The sequence below is a fragment of the Carassius auratus genome, unplaced genomic scaffold, assembly GCF_003368295.1.
Source record: "Carassius auratus strain Wakin unplaced genomic scaffold, ASM336829v1 scaf_tig00019339, whole genome shotgun sequence".
NCBI classification, from domain to species: Eukaryota; Metazoa; Chordata; class Actinopteri; order Cypriniformes; family Cyprinidae; genus Carassius; species Carassius auratus.
In genome coordinates, this window is record NW_020524950.1 from 20,001 (window position 1) to 31,385 (window position 11,385).

At 35.2% G+C, this 11,385-nt stretch overlaps 1 long non-coding RNA gene across 1 annotated transcript; it reads right to left on the bottom strand.

The window, feature by feature from the left end:
• Positions 1-4,626: 4,626 nt before the first annotated feature.
• LOC113076231 (uncharacterized) lies at positions 4,627-7,208 on the bottom strand. Its single transcript, XR_003281148.1, has 5 exons — positions 7,164-7,208; positions 6,037-6,307; positions 5,590-5,695; positions 4,936-5,198; positions 4,627-4,756 (listed from the first exon to the last, which is right to left on the bottom strand). It is a non-coding gene; the product is annotated as an uncharacterized LOC113076231 (long non-coding RNA).
• Positions 7,209-11,385: the final 4,177 nt, after the last annotated feature.

The window sequence follows — 11,385 nt, forward strand, 5'->3', positions numbered from 1 at the left end:
CTTCATACAAATCAAGCACTGCAGTTGTAGTTTATCTGGTTTGCGAATTAGGGTTGGAAATTAGGGTTGTAAAAAGATATATCTACTGAAAATATCAAATATCTAGTACAAGCAATCTATTAATTACACTACATCTAGATGATTTACGTTAAGAAAATCTAAATATATTTGTTTATTTAAGACTTTTTAGCCGAAATGTAGAACCCGCAAACCCCGCCCACAACACAATGCACTTCCGTAACCTTCTGCTACCAAAAATGTGTTTCTCTGAATCGAAGGAGAAATGTGCAAAAGTTATATTAACATATCGCAGGGCTCTCAAGTCTCACGCATTGGGCGTGAGACTCACGCATTTCAACCCGTTCACACGCTCACACGCCACACCTTGTATTTCTCACGCAGAGACATTACGAGGACAACGCCCACCAAGTTGCGGCGCTATTTTTTTAAACAGTGAAACAGGTAACGTAGAGGAATCAAGTGAGTTCCCCGAAGGCCCTGACACGCACCTGCTAATCGAATAAAAAAAATATAGCTACCGATCAGCCAATCAGAAAATAGCATTGCTGTATCCGGGTAAGATTTTTACAGGCTCGTGTGCAACACAGATCCAGACGCTCGCTGAAGTAGGTAACGTTACGGTTACAGACTTGTCAAGACAATGACACAGATTTTCACTATATGTTTTTTTTTATCAATATATTAATTTAACATTTTTTAAAAACAGTCTAAGATATGTTTTGGTCTGATGGTTATTATGACCCCGACACGCACGCAATTTTGGCCATTATACGTGGTCGGCCGTAGCTTTTGTGCCTATTATTAGCCCACTATTATTTTTTTTATTGCCAAAGTTACACGTTGAAGAGGATGCGGGGCTACTCTGACAGTTTTATATAAGAGACTTCTATAATAGGCCTATCCATAATACTTGTATGGCAGTATCCATAATAGTTTAAAAAAAAAAAAAAATTTCTTTCCTTTTATTTTTACTGCACCTCATCCTGGTCCCCATTTTCAAAACGTTTTGCCTAGGCTATTTCATTATATTTTATCCAATGTATAATATTGATTATTGCATTCGTCTATTTCAAAGATGTCAGGGAAGAGGCAAAGGAGCAATCTTTCATGCTTTGTTCTAAAAGATCTGGGCCCGTATTCATAAAGAATCTTAATGCAAAAAGTAGTTCCTAGTGACAAAATTCTAAGAAAATTCTTAGAAATGTGGGCGTTTACTTTTAAAATTAAAGAAAAAAATCCTAGTAAAGAAAAAAGTAATTCAGAAAGCATCTTATCCCTTAAAAGAGGTCTTAAGGTAAAATTTGTTATGAGCACAGACGAGGACTTTTAAGAGGCTTAAGAGTTTCTTTAGCAGAGGAGAAAATGGCAGAAAGATGAAGAGGCAGAAGAAATGTGTTGCAGACAATGGATGACAATGAGTTAATAAGACGGTATAGATTATATAATAATTTAATATAATATAATTTAATATATAAATTAAAGTAATCACTACATTACAATATTTGGCAACTGGGAACATGCAACAATGCAATAGTGATGATTTGGGTCTGTCACAACCTTCTGTAAGCAGAGTGATCACACAAACAATTACAGCACTTTCAGAACATCTTATTGTGTCGCAGTTCATTTCGTTTCCACTGGACATTCCCACCTTGCAAGCTCAAAAAACTGCATTTATGAATATAGCAGGCTTAGGTGCGCACAAGCAGGGGGAATGAACCGTTAATAGTTTGTCCCATGTCTGCTTCTTGTCCCTTGCTGTGTCTGAATTTTCCTTTAAGAATGGCCTTGTGTTCATCCATTAACTGGGCTAACAGTAAACACTGTTCCTCTGTCCAGTTTGGCTTTCTCGCTCTTCTTGGCTTTGATTCCATGTTTGATACATTAAAACCAACACTCAAACCGCCACTTAAATAGGACAGCAATCACTGTAACTGGAAAGAGTGGAACAATTTTTATCATTCTAAGCCAATCAAATACCTTATAGGAAATTAAAAGCATGGTAAATAAAAAAATAGAATTCATATACACACATATAATGTGTGTGTGTGTGTGTGTGTGTGTGTGTGTGAGAGAGAGAGAGAGAGAGAGAGAACGGTCAAATAGGAAAAATTACGCATGTAAATTTAAAGTGAGGATTAGAATAGACCCTATACTTAAAATCACTCTTTTTTTTCCTTCTTGGACAACCAGCCAATCAGAGTCTTCAAAAGATTGTGTCATACATAGCAACCGGTTCAACCCCGCCTCCTCACTAAGATAAACGTTTTTGTCTTTTCCTTACTCAGAGTTGCTCTCAGATCGGTCCCGAATCGCTTTTAAGCTAAGACTCCTACGTAAAAGTTTTTAAGCTAAATTAAGAGTTTTCTGAGAGGATTCTTAGAATCTTTATGAATGCGGGCCCAGCTCCCTAAAAAGGTGGCTAGGTCAGAGGAGGAGGCTGTGGAGAATACAGTAGGGGAGGGAGTTAGGGTGCCAGAAGAGGATGGGTGCATGGAAGAGACTGTGGAGGACCATAGAGGAAACAGTGGAGAACCCACTGGAAACAGGGAAAAAGAGAGGGTTATGTAGAGCAGCCACCTGTAGGTGTTCCTTTAAGAAGGAGTGGTCAACCCGATCACCATTCATCACAATGGGAACCACCAGCTCTTTTTACTGGTGCTTAGTCTGCAGACAAGAGAACTCCTGTGTCCATCAAGGTGTGAGGGACATAAGCAGGGAGGCTTTCTAAAATAGCTGCATTAGTGTTAGTGCTTGCTCATTCAAATACCTATGCTGAGAGGGTTTTCTCCATGGTGGGATTAAACAAGACCTAAACCAGGAACAGTTTAGCACTTGATGGAACTGTGAAAAATGGCTGGCCTGGAACCACAGTGATTCAAATGGGAGCCACCAACCCCTGGCCTCAAAACCAGCTACCAACACCTACTATAAACAGCACTGACCATTTTTTCTCTCTCTCTCTCTCACACACACACACAAATAAATGCTGAATTAAATAAATATTATTTTATTTGTAAGAATATGTGTCATTTATGAGATCAGACACCCGTCCCCATCAAACCCCTGCCGCCATCGCGACCGCGGGCAAAATCTCACTCTGAACTCAGTTCAAAACTTGAGAGCCCTGATATCGTATTGTTGAGTTATGTGTTTGTTGTTGTTTTTTCGTGGACAAATGTTGAATTCATCATTTTAAAAAAAGTGTCTTGTGAATAAAATACTTTTGGACGGAAGTACGTTATGCAAGCCACGTGGTTTCAGCGATAGCAGCGTAACCACCATGGCAACGAACAACGAACAAACTAAATGTAATATACATTCACTGAACGAAGAAAGTGAAAATAAAATGAAAGCAGCCAATTTGAAGAAGAGAAAAAATTTGTTCAATTACATAGGCTTGGATCTGGAGAATTTCAAGCAAATAACAGTTATGTAGGAACCTACTGTATATGGCACACTATCACATACGGATTATGACTGTAAATCCATTGTATGTTATTTATTAAGTAAATTACTTTTCATTGACTTTAAATGTGCTGTGAATAAATGCAGAGCACCATGGCTAAAAACATGGCTGTAACTCGTCGTCAATACTATGTTCCCTTTTATTTTATTTTTTTTTACAAACTCATAGTTGCTTCAGAGGATTCAAGATCCAATAATTTATTTTCATTTCAACTCAGTCGAAGGGGATTTTGATGGTGAGCTCACAAAAAACAAAACACCTCCCACACATTTGTACATTACAGTAAATAACATATTACATTATGGTAAACACATTTTTTTTTTAGATTAGATTAGATTCAACTTTATTGTCATTTTTCAGAGAACAAGTACAGAGCTAAAGAAATGCAATCTAACCAGAAGTGCAAGAATATAGTGTTTTATATACATAAAAGTGCAGAGTAAGTAAAGCTATGATATACAGAATGTACAGTGGAGTTGCTATATACAATATTGATCAGAGTATATACAGAATATAAATATGAATGCAATGTAGGGATTGTATGTACATTATGAACAGAGCAATGAAGGATTATATATACATTATGAAGAGCAGGAACGTGAGAACAGTGGTAATACAGATGGATGAGTGTGCAAAAGTATTGTTGAACAATGTATTCTATGCAAAATAACAGTAGTGCAATATTTTTTATAGAAATATTTTGCTGTGCTTGTACAGTAACAATTATAGACAGTTTATTTTTTAATTTTGTACTCATACAGACAGACTAGTGGGGATATGTATGCTTAAATACAGTGCCTAAGCTTTAAAATAGATCAGACCTAGTAAAACAACATGTCTGCACAAGTAATGCAGTAAAGTAATTAAATTATATATATATATATATATCATAATTATTTTATATTATATGTCTATAATGTCTGGTACATGTGGGTGAAACATCACAGTGGCTTGATGTCGTTTTCTTTCCAGCTGTTGGAGACCTTGAATGAGAGCAGCTTACTGCAGTCATAAAGATTTAAGGAAAACATAGATTTATGGGAGGAATAGTGATCTTTTTCACAATTTTAATTAATATTTCATGGACTCTAATTAAATTTTGCAACAATGATTAACCTCTTGAGGCTTTGAGCTGTCAAGATGTGATAGCAGGTATTCCTCTAAACACGCGGGTTCCGTGTAATGGATCAACCACACTTGTACTGAGCTTTGATTCCTCACAAGGCCAAAGTTTGCATCCAATGTGACAATCATATCTCCATCCGCCTGGAAAACAAACACTTACAGTAACACTGGTTGTGTACCCGCACCAGGTTTATACATTTATACTATTACTTCTATTATAATACTACATACACAAATTAACTTAGTTTGATATTAATTCAGATTTTAATTCTATGCCATTAATTTAATCAAACAAGAACCACGCTGGAATTATAACCAACCTTTGGACATGCTGGGCATATGGTTCCATCATTTAATTGTGGGCAAATATCAACCAAACTTCTTTGTCGGAAGTGGTGATGCCTAAAATGGGATATGGGGTGTTGCAAAAACCCTCAACAGAAACCAGACACTCCAGTGATAGAGAAACAGAAAGCTCTAGCAGAGGGATGGAGAAGGCTGTCTGGTCAGAGCCCATACCTCAACAGAGTACAGGTTTCTGGTTCACACGCACACATGGTGACTGTAACGGTGCAGAGCCGTCCTGCCAAATATAAAGAGCAAAATAACATAAAAACATAACCTAGTACTACTATAGAGACTAACATATCAGTATAAATTAAATTAAATTAAATGTATGCATTTAGCAGACGCTTTTATCCAAAGCGACTTACAGTGGATTCAGGCTATACATTTTTACCCATCATGATAGTATATAAACTATACATTTAGTTTATATAGTATAGACTAAATCACTTGAGTGTGTCACATATAACTTCATGTTTGTTAATCAACAAACAACTTTTATTTTTTTAATTGTATCACAAATTTGATTAATTCCTTAAAGGAAATCATTACTCCACATGTAATTGGATTGAATTCCTTAACCTGTCAATAAAATACATTAAGATTTTGTATCAAGTAAAATGACAAACCTGTGCTGACAATGATCTTCATGTCCTTTGTGTACACAGCATGGGTGCCATGGGCTTCAGGTAAATATAAGAATAACCCCAGGGAGGATGGCTCATAGTAAACACTCTGTAAGAAAGATGGATAGCTCTAATGGTTTTAAAACAACAAACTTGTGACACTAACAGTTGATACTGCATAGTGCTAAAACAATTTGAAGTATCTAATGAATCTGTTGAAATTACTGTGAGTTTGCTGTCTGTATGCAAGTATAGCAATAGCAATGTAAGACTGTATGCTACTGTTCTTACGTTTCACTTTTCAGGAAGATGCAGTAAATTTCTGTGAATCCTCTTCAGGCAAACCTTACAGAACACTGTAGTGGAGCTGCACTCAATGCACCTATAATCAGCATGTTCTCGGCAGACAGCACACTGGGTAGTGATCGGTGCTGAACATTCAAACGTCACCTTAAGCATCTCATCCTTGACTGCATCCCAGGCATGAAGCTCTCTCTTCTTTGCCTTACTGTATGCGCTCTCAGAACAGCTTGGTGTCGCATCATCAGGTTCAGCAGGTTGAGATGTAATAGAAGCGTCTCAAGAGTGGGTCTGTTTGTAGCTGGGCTGGGGAAGACCTTGACTGAGGTAAGAAAACTTGCAGGGTCCACGATAGACCTCCTCACCAACTTAATTTTAACGTTCCTGAAACGTGTGCTCATCTTAAGTGCTTTTCCCATATCTGAAATCAAAATATTTGACAGTTATTACATAAAGCAAAGTGCAATCCATACCGTACTTCTTATCACAGCCTAAAAGACAGAAACACATGAGTGAAAATGGGATGCAGTCAGATGAGGGATATTTGGTGCGATAGTTAGATAGATCCAGCTAGCTAGATAACTAGATATATAGATTGCAAGATAGATAGATAGATAGACAGACATCTAGCTAGATCTATATCTAAAGATAGATTATATAAATAGATAGATACATACCTAGCTAGCTATATAGATCAACTGCTCAAAAAAATAAAGGGAACACTTGTGGGTTATATTGTGTTGTTAAGTATTCCCTTTATATTTTTGAGAAGGTATATAGATAGAAAGACAGATCCAAAGCTTCCTGACATAGGATCAGCCAAGCTTTGTCCAAACCCACAGAACTTTATTTTACACTCTAGTCAAGATCCCAAGGTTTCCAAACAGCCGTAAAATACGTCTTGTGTTTAATATTTCTCTCAAGTCAATATGGGTTACATTAGTCCTATGATCTGGCTTCAGTGAGGCGTTATCGAGCATACACAATAGCCTGTAAGAGTGTAAAAAGTTTTTAAATGTTTACAGTTTAACTTTGTGTTTAACTAGAAACTAAATTCTCCCATTAGCTTCAGAAGTAAATACAGCAACGTTAATGCTCACATAAAGCATGCAACGTTAACATAACGACATGCTAATAACGTATGGTCTAGCGATAACGTTTGCAGACACATCGCAATACGGTTATCTCATGTCAACAATAATGACACGCAATACGAGTGTTCGTATTGTTTTCCATTACAGTTTAAATGCTCAGTTTTATAATTTTAATAGTCTTACCTGAAAATATTAAGCAGGAAATATCGCAACGTTGCCGCATTCGTCCAGTAGACTTCCGATTACAGGTGAGCAGGAATTCTGGGATTGGATCTGGAGTCTTCTCTTGTATATTTGTGGGTGATCAACCATTTGAATGGATGATCACGGCCTTCTGAGCCTACTAGTAGTTACAGGAGGCCCCTCCTGGCCCATTTCTATGGGCTGATAACCGCTGATAACGCCCCATTCAATCGAGTGATAACGTTCGAATCGGGTGCAACTGAGGTACAAGAAGTATTGACATCCAAAAGTCATTGAAATCATTTAAAAATCACATCGACAGGTTAAAAAAAAGCCTCAGGTCAAATATTAATTTATCACAAATTGACTGTTTGACAAACACTTCCTGCTCCGAAGTCCCGATCTGAATCAACCGAATCGCGAACAGGATCCGAAGTGCCGATCTGAAAACTTCGACCAAAGAATGTAAAAAATAACTCTATTTCTCTAATAACTCTACAACTCTATGAAAGACTCAGATCACGTATCTAAAAATAAATCGCTATAATAAAAGAGAAATAATAACAGGAGTGAAGTTTTCTACCGTTCTGCTGTGTTTGGTCCTCAAGCGCCTCTGACGCTCCGCGGCGCGTGTCCGCCGCTCACACGCGCGTTTACAGCACTAAATTAATCACCTTTGCTAATTATTATACATTTACTTCATTGTCAGCTTCAGGTACTTCATTTATTAATGTTCAATGAACAGTTTGAAACAAAAAAAGGTTGTATTTCAGTAATAATTAAAAATTATCAAAATAAAATATATAAAATAATGGTTTATATTTTAATATCCTTTAAAATATAATTTATTTCTGTGATGTGCAGCTGTATTTTCAGCGTCATTCCTCCAGTCTTCAGTGTCACATGATCTTTAGAAATCATGAAAATATGATGATTTATTATTAGAACTATTAATAGTTCTGGTATCAAATATTATTTTGGAATCTGCGATACTTTTTTAAGGATTCTTCGATGTATAATTTTTTTTAAAGAACAGCGTTTATTCAAAATATAAATCTCTTCTAACAATATAAATTTTTAATATGTCTTCTTATCAATTTAACACATCCTGAATAAAAGATTCTAAAATCTAATAAAGAATACAATTTCTTATAAAAAAGAAAGGATAAAAATGTACTGACCCCAAACTATTGAACTGTAGTGAATATTGTTAGAAAATATTTATATTTTAAATAAATGCTCTTCTTTTTAACTTTTCATTGATCAAAGAATCCTGAAAGAAGTATCACAGTTTCAGCAGCACAACTCTGATAATAAATCATCATATTATTCTGATTTCTGAAGATCATGTGACACATGATCAATAATAAAGATGTTAAATACTTATCTGAGCAGAAAACTATGTTGCATCATAATGAAAGGATGTGTGAGTACACGTTTCTGTAAACTGAGCCAAAGATTTTTTCACTGATTTAGGGTAGAGTAAGAATATTTACTGCATTGGCAAGTTAGTTCATACTTAGATATAATTTTATATGCAATATTACCTTTTCTTTTCATCATCATATTTAAGAGTTCATGATAATTAATGTTCACCTTTATTTCTCAGTTGATTAATCCATCCACAATTCATGAAACACAACACATGCAACTGAGGTACAAGAAGTATTGACATCCAAAAGTCATTGAAATCATTTAAAAATCACATCGACAGGTTAAAAAAAAAGCATCAGGTCAAATATTCATTTATCTCAAATTAACTGTTTGACAAACACTTCCTGCTCCGAAGTGCCGATCTGAATCAACCGAATCGCGAACAGGCTCCGAAGTGCCGATCTGAATCAACCGAATCGCGAATAGGTTCCGAAGTGCCGATCTGAATCAACCGAGTCGCGAACATGCTCAGAAGTCCCGATCTGAAAACTTCGACCAAAGAATGTAAAAAATAACTCTATTTCTCTAATAACTCTACAACTCTATGAAAGACTCAGATCACGTATCTAAAAATAAATCGCTATAGTAAAAGAGAAATAATAAGAGGAGTGAAGTTTCCTACCGTTCTGCTGTGTTTGGTCCTCACGCGCCTCTGACGCTCCGCCGCGCGTGTCCGCCGCTCACACACCCGTTTACAGCGCTAAATTAATCATCTTTGCTAATTATTATACATTTACTTCATTGTCAGCTTCAGGTACTTCATTTATTATTGTTCAATGAACTGTTTGAAACAAAAAGGTTGTATTTCAGTAATAACTCAAAATTATCAAAATAAAATATATAAAATAATGGTTTATATTTTAATATCCTTTAAAATATAATTTATTTCTGTGATGTACAGCTGTATTTTCAGCATCATTCCTCCAGTCTTCAGTGTCACATGATCTTTAGAAATCATGAAAATATGATGATTTATTATTAGAGCTATTAATAGTTGTGCTATCATATATTATTTTGGAATCTGCAATACTTTTTTTAAGGATTCTGCGATGTATAATTTTTTTTTAAAGAACAGAATTTATTCAAAATATAAAACAATATTAATCTTTGATATCACTTCTTATCAATTTAACACATCCTGAATAAAAGATTCTAAATTCTAATAAAGAATACAATTTCTTATAAAAAAGAAAGGATAAAAATGTACTGACCCCAAACTATTGAACTGTAGTGAATATTGTTAGAAAATATTTATATTTTAAATAAATGCTCTTCTTTTTAACCTTTCATTCATCAAAGAATCCTGAAAGAAGTATCACAGTTTCAGCACCACAACTCTGATAATAAATCATCATATTATTCTGATTTCTGAAGATCATGTGACACTGAAGACTGGAGGAATGATGCTGAAGATCTCAGAAATAAAATAGATTTTAATGTATATTAAAATAAAAATAATGTTGTTTTACTTCATAATATTATTTCAGTTTTTTTCCTGTATTTTTGATCAAATAAATGCAGTTTTGATTTGTAAACTCCAGTAAGAAAAAAAACAAAACATAAAAAATCATTCTGATCCCAAACTCTGACCGGTGTGTGTGTAGAGCACTTACACACTAATCCCCACAATTATAAAGATGTTAAACACTCATCTGAGGAGAAAACTATGTTGCATTATAATGAAAGGATGTGTGACCTACACTTTTTTGTAATCTAAGCCAAACATTTTTTCACTGATTTAGGGTAGAGTAAGAATATTTACTGTATTGCGCAAGTTAGTTCATACTTAGATATAATTTTATATGCAATAATACCTTTTATTTTCATCATATTTAAGAGTTCATGAAAATTAATGTTCAACTTTATTTCTATTTTTTATTAATCCATCCACAATTCATAAAACACAACACATGCAACTGAGGTACAAGAAGTATTGACATCCTAAAGTCATTGAAATCATTTAACAATCACATTGACAGGTCAAAAAAAAAAAAAAAAAAAAAAAGCCTAGGGTCAAATATTCATTTATCACAAATTAACTGTTTGACAAACACTTCCTGCTCCAAAGTCCTGATCTGAATCAATGGAGTCGCGAACATGCTCCGGAGTGCCGATCTGAATCAACCGAGTCGCGAACATGCTCCGAAGTGCCGATCTGAATCAACCGAGTCGCGAACATGCTCCGAAGTGCCGATCTGAATCAACCGAGTCGCAAACATGCTCCGAAGTGCCGATCTGAATCAACCAAGTCGCGAACATGCTCCGAAGTCCTGATCTGAAAACTTAGACCAAAGAATGTAAAAAATAACTCTATTTCTGTAATAACTCTACAACTCTATGAAAGACTCAGATCACGTATCTAAAAATAAATCGCTATAGTAAAAGAGAAATAATAAGAGGAGTGAAGTTTCCTACCGTTCTGCTGTGTTTGGTCCTCACGCGCGTCTGACGCCCCGCGGCGCGTGTCCGCCGCTCACAGGCGCGTTTACAGCGCTAAATTAATCATCTTTGCTAATTATTATACATTTACTTCACTGTCAGCTTCAGGTACTTCATTTATTATTGTTCAATGAACTGTTTGAAACAAAAATCGTATTTCAGTAATAATTCAAAATTACCAAAATAAAATATATAAAATAATGGTTTATATTTTTATATCCTTTAAAATATAATTTATTTCTGTGATGTGCAGCTGTATTTTCAGCATCATTCCTCCAGTCTTCAGTGTCACATGATCTTCAGAAATCATGAAAATATGATGATTTATTATTAGAACTATTAACAGTTG